Genomic DNA, 13,941 nt, shown 5'->3' on the forward strand with positions numbered 1-13,941 from the left:
AGGATAGGATGAAATCTAGCTTATTTGTCCCAAATCTTTTTGGGACTACTTTACCCTTGGTGATTAAGCTGGTTAAAAGTTGCTAGTTTGTCTTTTCTCACAAAGGACATACTGTTTTCTGTTTGCTAAACCAAAGAGGTTAAATTTGGAATTGGAAATGGAGACAGTGCTGTTGTCATTGATTTGACATAGAAGACTCTCTGTTGATAGGCAGACAGATGAAAATATGATGCAAATATGTGCGAGCATGGTGTTAGAAGACCTTGGACAGGGAAGAAGTAGAGGCGCTGCACTTTCAGAAGACTATCTCAACAAATCTTTACTTTGATAAACTGCAAGCTACAAAATGCAAGATTGCCAGAACTATCAGCAAGTGAAGAAATATACTAGAAGCCTACCAGATGCACTTTTAAAATCTGGAGATAACTAATGACGTAAATGAAGTGATACCTGATTTTCTTCACAGTAATTGAGACCAGGATCTAATCCCACACCTTAAGGAGGGATTGATAATTTTTACTGCAGTTATGCTGTCCATATAAAACAGGTTAAAAACAATCAGCAATAACCTGCCTTTGCACAAACATATAAAGGGATAAAATCTTGCTCTTGAGATGCTGATTTTGGGTTAGGAAGATGCCCCTTTGGACCATTGTCATCTTGTTGAAATAGATCTCTATCATCTTCTCTGTTCATGTATACGAATTTGTTAGGGTGTGTGAAGGACTGTGTTTTCCAGAGAAACTTCCCAAGGGGCTCCTAATATTACTTGTAACTATTATTTAGTGTTTCAGTGTGGCTATTATCCACCTCAGACAGTTCCATTTCAATAGTAGGAAGGTGATCAATACATACTGTATAATATAATAATTATTTATTATTTATTGAGTACTGTGGGTATGCAAATGCAATGCTATGCAAAACATAGAAAAAGACAAAAACCTTTGGATATATGATCAGAGGGGGAAGGAAAGACAAATAGCTTTGCAGTCTGTCCCTAAAGTAAATGAATTTCTAAGTGCCTGGCATTTCAGTATGAGCATCATACTCAAATTTTAAAAGACCATAGAGTCTGGAGAGAGGGGCCAGAAAGTTTGATTCCCCATTTTTGGGTTTGTGTGCATCTCATGTGTATAACGTTCCTGTCTGCTAGTCTTGAGGTGGAATTTCAGCATGATAGCATATTAAAAAACTTCACATATATGTTCCTCACAGTACATTTGCTGTGCTAAGTACTGGTATGGTGATAAAATGATAAATAACGATATCTAGGATGTACACCCTAAATAATTGAAATACTGATCCCAGCATAGTCGATGGTGTCATTTGCTGTTGTCTCTTTTAGAAGTGAGGAAATGAGTGGACAAAAAGTTTGAGATATTTGTACAAGGAAACTTAGTAGCTGTTTTAAACGAAATGGGCAGTTTATAAATCGACTTGAAATACGCAGTAGGTTGGGTCAAACTCTGAGCTAGAAGGGAAAATTCTTTATGAACTTTAAGGGTTTTGGGGTACTGATGAAAGTGATTGTGTGAGAAAGACACTTCCTCTGCTCTGACGGCTTGTGCCTGGTGGCAAACTGAAGCAAAAAATAAGCCGCATCTGCCCGGCTTCGCTTCGCTGGGACCAGAGGGGCAAAAATCCCCCCTTGCTGTGCCGGCCCGGTGAAGGAGCGCTCGAGGAACGAGACGCTGCCGGGCCGAAGGCAGCCGAAAAGCCGCCGAACCTCTTTGCTGGGAGGAGGCGGCGGAAGCGTGGGAGGCGAAGCCCGGCGGAGCGCTGCTGCCCGTGCCGGGGGCCGTGCCCGCTGTCGGGGCCGTGCGGACCGTGTCGGGGGCCGGGGCGCGGACCCGCGGTCTCTTTAAAAGCCGGGGCCGGTGGGGCGGGCGCGGCGGCAGCAGGGGGCGGCGGCGGCGGCGTGCGCGGGGCTCGGGCTGCTCCGGCACCGCGGCGCGCTCAGCCCTGCGCAGCTCCGCCCGCGGCTCTCCCGGCTCGGCTCGGCTCGGCACGGCACAGCCAGCCCAGCCCAGCTTCCCCGGGACCCCCGCAGCCTCCGCGGCTGGGGCCACGCTGGAGCCCCCTGCCCCGCAGCGCAGGCGAGCCGCGAGTTGGCGCGGCGGCCGGCGCCCGCCCGGCTGCGGAGGTGAGAGGGGCTGCGGGCGGGGGGCGGCTCGGCTCGGCTCGGCACGGATCGCAGGGAGCTGCCCGCCCGGCGAGCGCTGGGCGCCGCCGCTCCGGGGCTCCGCGGGCGGGTTTCTCCTCACCCTTCTCACGACAACTATTTCGGATCGTTTTATCCCTCTCCCGGTTCGTTCCTTGCCGCCCCGGCGGGGCTGGGCGCTGCCCGCCCGGGCGGAGTGGGCGCGCACCGACCCTCGGGACGCTCCGGCTCCTTTGGTCAGACTTTTTGGGAGATCGCAGTTCCCGCGGCGGGGCATTTTGCAATGGAAAATTGGTGTGGGGGGGCTTTCGAAAAAGAAGACACTACGCTGAGTTACAGCAGGGAGACCCTTAGAGTAAGCCTGCTGTTTGACTAAAGCTTAAGGATTTCTTTAAAAAAAATACTAACGAGAAAAGAAGAGAGGCTGAAGATGAAAGTTTTTTTCTTTAATATTTTTTGCCTCTTCCAAGTCTTCGGATCTATTACGGTAGCGCCTTTCTTCCCCGCCTTCCATTTGTTTGTATTAATGATTTAGTAGCCGTCTTGCCTGAAAACTTCCACCGTGAGTGACTGCTGTGGGTTTTCAGGCAGTCAGTGACCTTAAAGGTTGGTTCAGTGCTTTTTTCGTGCAAAATCTGTGTGAAATAACCGCCGTATTGTTTTTTTCTTATCTTTTCTTTTTCTGTAAGAAGAAAAATACACCTGCTTTATAATTTAAAAGAAAACACCGTTGAGTCAGGGAGTGATGTAATTCTCCTACCTAAGGGCACCGACTCTGGTGCTTTGCAGGTGACTTGTCTTTTGCTTACTCTTAAATTTATTTTAATGGTAATCTTACGTGGCTAGGAAAGAACATATTTAACAGTGCTGTTTTAAGAACGCATTTTGTTAAAATTGAACACTCTCTATTGAATTTTTTTTTCTTCCTGATTTTTGCCCCTCCTCCCTCAAAAGAAAACAATAAAGAAGATTAGGCATGAGATCAGCGGCAGAAAAACCGAAGGATTGGGGAGGCAAAACAGGGGCTAAAAACACGGAATCGCTTATAAAAAGCACACTTTCAGCTTTTTGCTTTTCCAAGCTCTCGTTCCATCTTTCTGTGGTCAAACTGTTCAACACTTCGTTGCAAATAGTTTTAAGAAATTATTTCGGTTTTTTCTAAATATTTTTTGTCTCTCCTATATTTTTTACTACCCGTAATTGTTCTGCGATAAGCACGCAGCCCTCCTAAAAAGGTGAATATTGAAATGACCGCTCACCAATACCTCCTTATTGCATATTTTGAGGGGCTATTTTTTGAGGGGGTGAACTCTTAACTAGACTGGTGAAAAGTCTAAGAGATGTTGAGTAGGTGGGGGAAAATTTGACCACAAAAGGTTTTGTTTGCCGTGATGCTACAGTCAGTTATTAATTATAACGTTAACCAGAAAGGTGTTCCGTCTGTCACCAGTTTCATTTAAAATGGTCATCAATGTTACGTTGAATAAGTTTATATAAGGGTTAGTAGTATTTTGTGGGGAGGAGGTTGCAGAGATTATTGCTCGTGGATTTGTGACTGAGCACACTTTATCAGCTGAATGAACTGGATTATTGTATAGACATAATTTTCCATTTGTCTATCAGTTTCTTTCCAGTATTCGTCACTTTCTTAAATGTTTATCTCTCGCTAACAAAGTGTCTGATTTTCGGGAGTAGGGAGGTGCAGCTGGGGACACTGGAAGTTTGGGGATAATGTGAGCAACAGGACTGTATTTATTTATTTAAAAAAAAAACCAACCAAACCCCAAAGTTAGGAGGTGAGGATTCTCTTTCTGGAGCATTCGGGCACCTTCTGGTGGGGTATGTGTCTAGGCTTTTAATTATTTATTTCACTTTTGTCCTTTCAAAAATGAAGTAGAGCGAACCCAAAATGAAACAAAGTAAAATTAGAGTAAGTGTTGAAAAATAAATAAATAAAGCAAGGGAACGGCTGGAAGCCCAATACTTGATTTCATCAACCTGGTGGCGATGGCTTCTCGATAAAGCGATATCTGCCGATATCGCCCCTGTTCCATGGCTATAGCCTGGCCTCATTTTACGCTGCGTTTCCACTGAACATGTTGACGTGCTGCTGCTTATATAAGGGAAGAACAAATTCAAGCAGATTAGTGCTTGGGATTTTGAGATCGGCTACCCAGATCGCGTTGTGGGTTTTTTCCTTTCCTTGGGGGAGCTGATGGGGGAAGGCTGGAGAATGATGGGAGGGGATGAAATCAGAATGTGTGGTTGGGAGAAGATGGGGGTGATGCGGGGAGCAGCTTATTCGCATAATGTCTGCGCTGCGTCCCTTTTTCTTTTCTTTTTATAAAACCCATTATCTCTAAAAACACATTATTCTTCACCCCGGACTAAAAAAAATAATAGTGGGAGGGGTTATCATAGCGAGGGGGTTCGGTATGGGAGTCATTAGACCCACTGCTGCAAAACCAAGATACAGAAATCCATCTGCACCAACATTTCGGAGAGAGGGAGGGCGTAGGGAGGGGGGAAGGGATGGATTGTCTATCTTGGATTAGCGAAGTGGAGCTTTGTATTCTTCATTTTCCTCCCCATTTTCTGCCATTTTCCCCCATCCCCCCCATCCGCACACCCGCTTTCCTCCTCCCAGCCCCCACTCCCCTGAAGGTTTCTCATCCCTTGACGAGAAAATTCTGTGTTACATCCTGATGGCTCTGCGGCTTTTTTTTAGTGCATCACAACAGTGGCACGATGACCTTTACTTCATGCCACACAGATTTGGGTGCCCGATAGGACTGCGACCGCAGCTCGGGCACACTCACACACCCGTGGTCACGTACCTGGGATAGTCGGTGATTTAATTTAGATTTTTGCGTGTGCATCTTTGTGTGTCTGTGGTTGGTAAACACTGGCAGAGGGTAAGGAACGCAGTAATTGCCAAAGGCACGTCCATCCATTTCGCCAGCCCTTCTTGCCGTTCTCTTTTCCTGGACATTGTGTCACACATCATGAGATTTTGTGCTGGGGAGGGGTGTGCCCTGTGTGGACGGCAGGGGCCTGGGGGTTGGAGAGAGTGTTTGTGTACTGGGGAGGGAGAAATTGTGTGGGGGGAAATGGACCTGACGATGCTAATAACATTATTTTGGTCAAATGAACGTCTGGTGATAATGATGCAGTGTAACCATCCGTGAAATACATGCTTGCGACACACTGGAATAAAGGTTACTCCAGGGAGCTCCGTCAGAGCCAGGCATGCTCGGGGGAGTGAGCTGTCCCCTTGATAGGGGAAACAAAAATTCATAAGCATCCCAGGTCCCCTCCCTTTCCAGTGCCTTCTTGCATGTCCGAGCTGGAGGGCATTGCGATCGTGAGAGGGGGTGGGCTGCACTGGAGCACTGGAGGAAACAAAGCATTCCTGCCTCATCCTCCCATGCCATCCTCTCTTGCCCTCCTTGAGCTTATCCGTACTGTTGATCCAGACGATACAGGAATATCGCCATTTCTGTGCAGTCCCTGCTGGAGCCTGGAGAGTGGTGAATTGAGAGGAGGAGAAAAGCTCATTGTGTTTCTGTTGTAGGATGTGCAGGACAGCCATGGCTTTTCAGGTGTGAGTGGAGCAGGGAAAAGGCTGGGATGGGGAGGCAAAGGGAGGTAAGAGTCTTTCCCTCCATCTATTGTTCCCTTCCTTTGTTCCCCCAGCCAGAACACGGTGTAGGACCTGACAAGCCTCAGTGAGTGGCTGTGGTGACTGGCATGAGGGGATGAGGGAACTGAGACAGCAAGAGGGAAGCTTTTCCTGCGTTTCAGGATGTTCAGGACCCTCTCCAAGGCTCACAGACCTTCTCAGCACCCTCCTTTTCTGGTTGTGAAGGACTTCGGTCTTTGGTCGTGGGCTGCTTGCACCCAGGCTGAGGGGAGCTGTGGTAGGAAGGTGCTCCTGTGGTTCTGCCAACTGCTGCTTCTCGTTTCGTCTGTGTGGCTCTGCTCCATGTTTCTGGATCTTTCCACTTCATGAAACAATAGCAAAAGTTGAATAAATAGAGCTGTCCAGAGCTACTGGTGTTCGCCTTTTGCTTTTCTCCTTTCTCTGACCTTGAAGTGCAGTGGTAAACTACAGCCAGGAAGATGAGGTAGGGGTGTGTCCAGTGCCCCACATGGTTGCACTAGGTGATGCCTGGAGAGATTCCTCTGCTCCCCTGGTTTTTGCTCACCAGAGCCAATCTTGCTTCAGCTGCCCAGTTTCACGAGTAGTTACTCTGATTTCTCCGTGCTGTCCCTGTTACCTCAGTTACTTTGGAAGTGGTTGTTGTGCTGCAGCTCCTGTGTTTGTAGAAATCTTACCATCATACAATATCCTCAGCTAGAAGTCAAAGTTCTGGCCCTCACAAAACACCCAAGACTCAGACCATGTGCCTGAGAGTGTTGTCCAGATGCTTCTTGGACTCTGTCAGGTTTGGTGCTGTGACCACTTTCCCTGGGTAGCCTGTTCCAGTGCCCAACCAGCCTCTGTGTGAAGAGCCTTTTCCTGACATCCAACCTAAACCTCCCCTGACTCAGCTTCAGGCCATTTCCTCAAGTCCTGTCACTGGTCACCAGAGAGAAGAGATTAGTGCCTGCCCCTCCACTTCCCCTCATGAAGAAGTTGAAGACTCTGAGGTATTCCCTGTATCCTACAGACTGAACAGTCCAAGTGACCTCAGCTCTTTGTTGTAAGACTTGTCCTCTATGCCCTGCACCATCTTTGTAGCCCTCCTTTGAATGCTCTCTCATACCCTTTTATCCTTCTTACATTGGACTCTTATATGACTGCTGTATAAGATGATGTAGTGGCTGTCTGAGCAAAGGCAGAATGTATTGCAGGACCTGTGTGCCTGTAGAGACTGCCTCCCTGGTATCTGTCTGGTGCCCTGAAAGGCAAAGGTGGGCCCAAGGTTTTATGGCTCCTTCTTTTCCCCAGATTCAAGTACTAGTGTGTTCTTGTGGCATGGTTAACTTGCTTTTTTAATTATTTGTTAGCAGAAAAAGTTGGAAAAAGCGTTATTGTAAGTGCATTTCAATGATTGCAATGTGAGTTTTGTAGCTCACCCTGACTGTCGTGCTTTGCCCTTCCTTGAGTTTTCACAAGAACACTGACATAGTGCTGGAATTTACCCTTGACCCTGAATGTTTGCATCCTTGAAGTGAGAGGACAAGTCAGTTCCTGCAAAGAATTCGGTGAGAGGTGGTGCTATGGGTAACTTGTGGTAGCAATGATGGTGGATTTTAAGATCTAAGTCTCTGTGCAAAAAGGAAATAAATACTCCTTCTCTGCCCCTTTCTTCCCTTTCTAAGCAAGCTGCCAAGCCATCAGGTACAGGCAACTCTTCTTTTTGTGTTAGGATTGGATTTAAACCCTCAGCTTAGAGGACACCTTCAGACAGTAAAAGATGGTTGGGCTTCTATCTGGATTATTCCTGGGAGTGTAGAGTTTAGTTCCCTTCTTCTTGTCTCAGCAGTGGTATTTTGGTGGATCTACTGAACTTCTTTTCCTGCAGCCTCCTCCAAGGTTCTTTAGAGTATTTTTCTTGAGAAGCAGAATGTTTTACCACCCTGATCTGTTTTCCTTTGCCCTCTCCTTTAGCTCTGTACTCTGGGCATGTGCAGGTGGATGTCAGGATACTGGCTGAGTTGTGGTAGGCTGTCTCAATGATAAGGACACACAGTGATCTGTCCAAGAACAAACTGAAGGAGTCAGAAGCTTTATGATGACCAAAAGCTGGGATAAGAGATGACCTCTGATGCAGGAGACATGGTGTTTAATTTAAAAACAAAATGCATCCAGCTTTATCTGCCCCTGCCCCCCACCAGCATGAAGAGAAGACAGGTTTTATTTTCGGGTAATTGCCAAAGCAGCTGGAGCCAGAAATGACCCAAATTTTTGGTTAAGCTTTGGAAATTTTTATCAGCTCTGATCTCTCCCTCATCCCCCTCTTCTAGGCAATAGCTGTCTGTCAGTCTAGCAGAGCTGTTTTTTAATTAATACAATAAGTGGTGAAGAAGATGCTTTTAATTTTGGAAACCAAGATACAGGAGGGATTGGTAACTTCTTGAAACCAGTACAATACATCATCTTGGTTCAGGTTGTTTGCTTTTTCTTTTCTTTTGTTTCTTCTAATTTGAGCATAGACAATGGTAATTCATGTGTAAAAAGAATCAGAGAATCAGTAGTAGTGTTTTGACTTCTCACTGCCATCCAAACAGCCAGACCAAGACATGTTTATACATGTTTGTAGAAAGGTGGCATGGGAGAAATTTGTTCTGCCTTTCTCCTTGTTGTGGGCAATGGATGGCACTTTTAGTGCTGGGTTTATACACTTCTTTGATTTTTTTTTTTCTTTTTTTTTTTAATGGGGAAAACATAACTTTGGTTGGGCTAGCCTGAGTATGGCTTTACTGAAGTCTAGTAAGGATAAAATGTGTTTCTGTAGTGATGTTTCTGAAAAGCTGTGAAATAAAACTCCTACTGGAAATACACCAGTGGTGTTGGAAGATCCTGTGTTCTTCCTTAAGGGAAGATGGGAAGACAATTTCTTTTGCTACCATTCACAGAAAACAGTGCTCTCTGAACCCTGTGGACAGTTCCTGTGAACTGTACACCACACAGCCAGCTTGGCAAAGTTCTGTATCTGGGCTGTAGCCTTCAGCCTCTTTAGACTCTGGGCTGCTGGGGGCATCAGTATGTGGCTTTTCAGAGGGTGGTGGAGGTTTGCTTACAGCTCTCAGAAGTTCAGCTCTGTCTGAAATATGGTCCCTTGCTACAGGGTGGATTAACCCTTCATCTGCTTTGCTTCCCCTTGTCTCAGAGCTTTCTTGTTTCGTACAGCCATGTGCCTGAGTTCTCTCCCAGGCATACTCCCCTGCCTGTGTTTTGCTTGCTGGCAGAAGGAGTGAGCTGGGGTGGTGGGAAGGGTATATATCAGGGATTTTGGGGCTGTCAGCGTATCTGTTGTCCCTCATTTGTGTGCTGAGCTCCTGTCCTTTCCAAATTCCTTTCCTCTGCCCTTGATGGTGAGGGATGACTTATTCCAAACAAAATCTGCTTGTGTCATTCCCAGTCCTGCCACTTGTCATCCATCACATCGTGGGAACTAATTAACACTAGTAACTTCGGCTGCTGGGAATGACAGTGCTGGGATGGTAGACTCTTTCAAAGATCCTTCATAACTAGGGCAGCTCAACCTAGGAGTTCATGAACTCTGCTGTCCTTCGCCAGCTGCACCAGCCCTGTAGTGTAGGTGCCTGTGTGTGTGGCAAGGAGGGCACTCAAGCCCTAGGCCCACCTTATAATGCCCTTGACAATGCTGCAGCATCCCCTGCATCCAAGTACCTCCCAGCAGTCGGATGAGAGCCAAGGAATGGGATAGAATAATAATTGATAAGGATAGGGGGAAGTATGATGTGAACTTTTTGAAGCTGCTGGTAGCATCTCCACTGCCTTTGGGTACAGTGTGGTTCCAGGATCTGCTTGTGAGTTTGACACTCTGAGAATCTCCTGCTCATGGCACAGCACACTGTCCTGTTTCTGCTGTGCTTGCTGTGTTGATGGGGTGGTCATCAGGAGAATAGTGCTGCTCCTGTGGGGCTGGCAGGATTAAAGACGAGACCTCAGTCATACTGTGAGGCTACACAGAGAGCACTTGTGCCCCTTCTCCCTGTACTTTGTCTTTTCTGCTGTTGTGGACCACTTCTAAGAGAGGAAAGAGTCCTGTGGGGACAGAAAGAAGGGTAACTAAGCAAGAGGAAGTTTGCAAGTTTGCTGGCAGCTGAAGGAGGATGAGGGGAGGAATAACCTTCCAATGGGGAAATTGTCTAATGGGACTGGCTGCAGAGCAGGGTAGTGCTGGCTTTGTTTCAGTCTGCTCTTGCATCCCATTTTTTTTCCAATAATGTGTTAATTAAACATTGATTTCAGGGGGAAAAGGAATCTGCTTGAACTGCAGAAACTAAATGGAGTGTGGAGGAATGGGATCTGGTGAGGGATGTGTTGGAAGGACCTTCTGTTTTGTCTTCATGACTAGTCATGGAGGAAAGCAAGGAAAGGGCTGTAGAAAAATCTGTTCACCTTAAGCTTAGAGTCCTTCACTCATCTTAAGTGTGAATCTTCTTCCTTTCCTAACTGCATGGTTTTCAGTTTGATATTCTTCTAATTTTCTACTTATAGTTGCTGTTGTATATATAAGTGAATCAAGTTGTGGTGCAAGTTAAGCCACCAGTTGTAATGCTCTTGTTACTTGCAAGTATCTAACTGACCTTCATTTACTACATATGGATATCAGTCACTGAACACACAAACAAGGTTGTGATGTGGACTTTTTGATACTTTCTCTTCTGGTCCTTGGAGCATTGGAAGGTGATACAAGATTATGAGATGTCCTTCCCTTGCTTGGTTGAACTCTGGTCTGTCCATTAGACTGGAAGGGCCAATGGAAGTCTGTGCTGCCCTTCTTTAGTGCTCTCAGGTGTTAGGGATGCATAGAGAAGAGTCCCTGCTTAAGTCTGAGATCTTATCTGGAATAAACGTTGCTGATGTGAGCAACATATTAATAACAGTATTAAACAATTTGATTTGAGTTTTTTTGACCACTGTGCTTTCCATCTTCACTAGTTCTGGGAAGTAATGCAAAGGAGGGAATAACCTGTCTGACCTTTCTGAGCATTGCATAAGTCTGAATTAAACTGATTTCAAAAAGATCTCAATCAGTTCATGCAGTAAGTGAAATAGCAGCATTGTCCTGAGAAGGAACCCATCCTAGCTGTTAAATTCCTTTCTGCACCATCTGCAGTATCAGTCTACAGAAAGATCTGCTATAGCATCACGACACATTTGAAAAAGAACAGATTAAGCCACAGAGCAACTATTTTCTAGGAAGATTTTTTGATATGCTGATGGCTTGTGAAATCCACAAAATCACAGAATGGTTAAATGTGGAAGGGACTCTCAAGGTCATCTGATCCAACCCCTTGCTCAAGCAGGGCCACCCAGAAATTATGACCATGTCCAGATGGCTTTTGACTATCTTCAAGGAGGGAGACTCTGCAACTTCCCTGGGCAACCTGTGCTAGGGCTCAGTTATTCTCCCAGTAAAAAAGTGTTTCCTGATGTTGAGGCAGGACCTTCTGTGTTTCAGTTTGTGCTCATTGCCTCTGGTCCTGTCACTGGGCAGCACTGAAGAGAGCCTGACTGTGTTACCTTTACACCCTGCCTTCAGGTAATTATGTACATTGATCAGACACTCTTTTTAGACTATTTTCTCCTCCAGACTAAACAGTCTTAGCTTTTCCAGACTTTCCTAGTATGAGAGACACTCATAATCTTCTTCATGGCCCTTTGTTTGATTGCCCGTGCTACATCTGCCTCTTTCTTCTACTGGGGAGTCCAGAACTGCACACAGTACTCCATGTTTGGCCTCACCAGTGCTGAGTAGAGGGAAAGGTCCCCTTCCTCAACCTGCTGAAAACATTTCTAATGCAGCTCAGGATGCCATTAGAAGCAATTTTTGTGCAGGGGAATGTTGTTGGCTGATATTCAGTGTGGTGTCCACCAGGAACTCAGGTCCTTTTCTGTAAAGTCGCTTTTCAGTGAGATGTTCCTCTGCATGTACTGATCCATGACCCATGAACTTAATTGCAGTGGTACTGAGTATCAGCAGAGCAGGCAGGATGGTCCTTAAGTATTAACTTAAGAAGCAGAAGTCTGGAGTTCTTTCCCAGAGTGTGTTTAACCAGTTTTTTATAACAGTATCTCTTTTGCCATTCACTGAATATTCAAAATTATCATTTGTAAAACACTGAGTTCCTTGAAAGGAAGGCTTCATATATCTGATAACAAGAGTAGAATAGTTCCAGTTGGAAGTGACCTAGAAGGATCAACTAGTCCAACTGTCTGACCACTTCAGGGCAGACCAAACATTAAGGGATATTATTAAGGTCGTTGTGCAACTGTCTCTGAGAGTCATAGGGCATTGACCACCCCTCTAGGAAGCCTGCTGCAGTGTTTGGTCACCCTTTCTGCAAAGAAGTGCTGCCTAATATCTGGTCTGAACCTCACCTGCTGCATCTTTGAATCATTCCTGTATATCCTGTCACTGAATACCATAGAAAAGGGCTCAGTGCCTCCCTTCAATTCCCCTCCTCAGGAAGCTGTCGATAGCAGTGGGCTTGCCTCTCAATCACGTTTTTTTCCTAACTAACAAACCCAGAGTGCTCAGCCACTCCTCAGAAGAGGACATATCTTAGCATTTCAGCAGCTCTGTTTTCCTCCTCTGGATACATTCAGGTAACATCCTATTTAATTTTGGGGTGAGAGAAATTCAGTTAATTTATTGTTCTCTTATGATGGCTGGTTACACGCTGCAATTTTTTTTGTAGACCACAAAGAAAAGAAATTTTAAATTATTGATTACTTTGACTTTTTAAAGGGGGGCAAAGAGAGTGCAGAAGTCCTGTGGGGAGACTAAGGCCAACCTCCTTGAGGAACTCTGAATGCCTCTTAGTGCATTGATATCCTGCTATTAAAATCTGCCAGTTTGTCTGGTTAGCTCAAGCAGCATTTTAAAAGAGGGTGTGAAACAGATATATGCATTAAAAGTACCTGCTGCATGTCTGGGAATAAATGCAAAGGACTTTATGGAGAAAATACAAAGAAACATTGATCCTTGATGTAATTTCATATGGGTCATTAATCAAATATATATGAAGGGTGCATCTAGTACCAGTGGACCAAAATTCATAATTTTGTTCAGTCAGTTAAGGATTTAGTTCAATATAATTAGTTTTTTAAATGTGTCACTTCTCTTCCTTGTTGGTTGATGTGAGCTAATGAGTTGCTAGCAGCTCTGTTTGGTACTAGCTTGGGTTATAGAGTGATGTGGTGCCTAGGATGCTGCTGTACTTTTTTGGCAGAAGATTGTAATTTCATTGAGTAATGTATTTTATGAGGTTAGAGGGAGCTACTGTTAATTTATGAAGATCACTGTGTGTCAGTGCAATGCGTTTGCATGGCCAGGTTTTGATAGCTGGGGGGGGGGGGGCTACAGGGTGGCTTCTATGAGAAGCTGCCAGAAACTTCCTCCATGTCTGGCAGAAGCCATACCAGCTGGCTCCCAGATGGATGTGCTGCTGGCTAAGGCCGGGCAGTCAGGAATGGTAGTAACACCTCTGTGATAACGTACTTGAGAAGCAAAGAAAAGTTTTGCACAGAAGCAATTGTGGCCAAAAAAGAAAGGAAGGAGAATATGGGACAGTAGCAACTCTGCAGACACCAAAGTCAGCAAAGAAGGCAGGGCAGGAGGGGCTCTGTGTGCCAGGGCTGAAATCCCTCTGCAGCCCATGGTGAAGACCATGGTGAGGCAGGATGTTCTCCTGCAGCCCATGGAAGTCCATTGGGGTGCAGAGATCCACCTGCAGCCTGTGGAGGGAACCCACACTGGAGTAGGGGGGTGCCTGAAAGAAGCTTGTGATGCCTTGGAAAGCCTGCGCTGGAGCAGGCTCCTGGGAGGGACCTGAGGATCCATGGGGAGAGGAGCCCACCCTGGAGCAGATTTGCTGACAGGACTTGTGATCCCGTGGGAGCCCACTCTAGAGCAGCCTGTTCTTGAAGGACTGAACCCCGTGGAGAGAGATCTGTTCTAGAGCAGTTTGTGAAGAAGTGTAACCCATGAGAAGAACTCATGCTGGAGGAGTTCATGGAGGACTGTCTCCTATGGAATGGTCCCCACACTGGAGCAGGGAAAGGACTCCTCTCC

The 13,941-nt window shown here is 45.9% G+C and overlaps 1 protein-coding gene across 9 annotated transcripts in view; it reads left to right on the forward strand.

Annotated features, from left to right (window-relative positions):
• The first annotated feature begins 2,125 nt into the window (after window positions 1-2,125).
• The window catches only part of NRXN3 (neurexin 3), a 945,575-nt gene continuing 933,759 nt past the window's right edge, over window positions 2,126-13,941 (forward strand). For 3 of the 9 annotated variants that reach the window (XR_015804647.1, XM_088167427.1, XM_088167428.1), the window contains exon 1: window positions 2,126-2,143. The gene's annotated coding sequence lies outside the window, so the exon portion shown is untranslated. The remainder of the gene's footprint in view (window positions 2,144-13,941) is intronic. The other 6 variants (XM_088167423.1, XM_088167424.1, XM_088167431.1 and 3 more) reach the window with 3 other exon arrangements.

The sequence above is a fragment of the Sturnus vulgaris genome, chromosome 6 (assembly GCF_052056855.1).
Source record: "Sturnus vulgaris isolate bStuVul1 chromosome 6, bStuVul1.hap1, whole genome shotgun sequence".
Taxonomy (NCBI): domain Eukaryota; kingdom Metazoa; phylum Chordata; class Aves; order Passeriformes; family Sturnidae; genus Sturnus; species Sturnus vulgaris.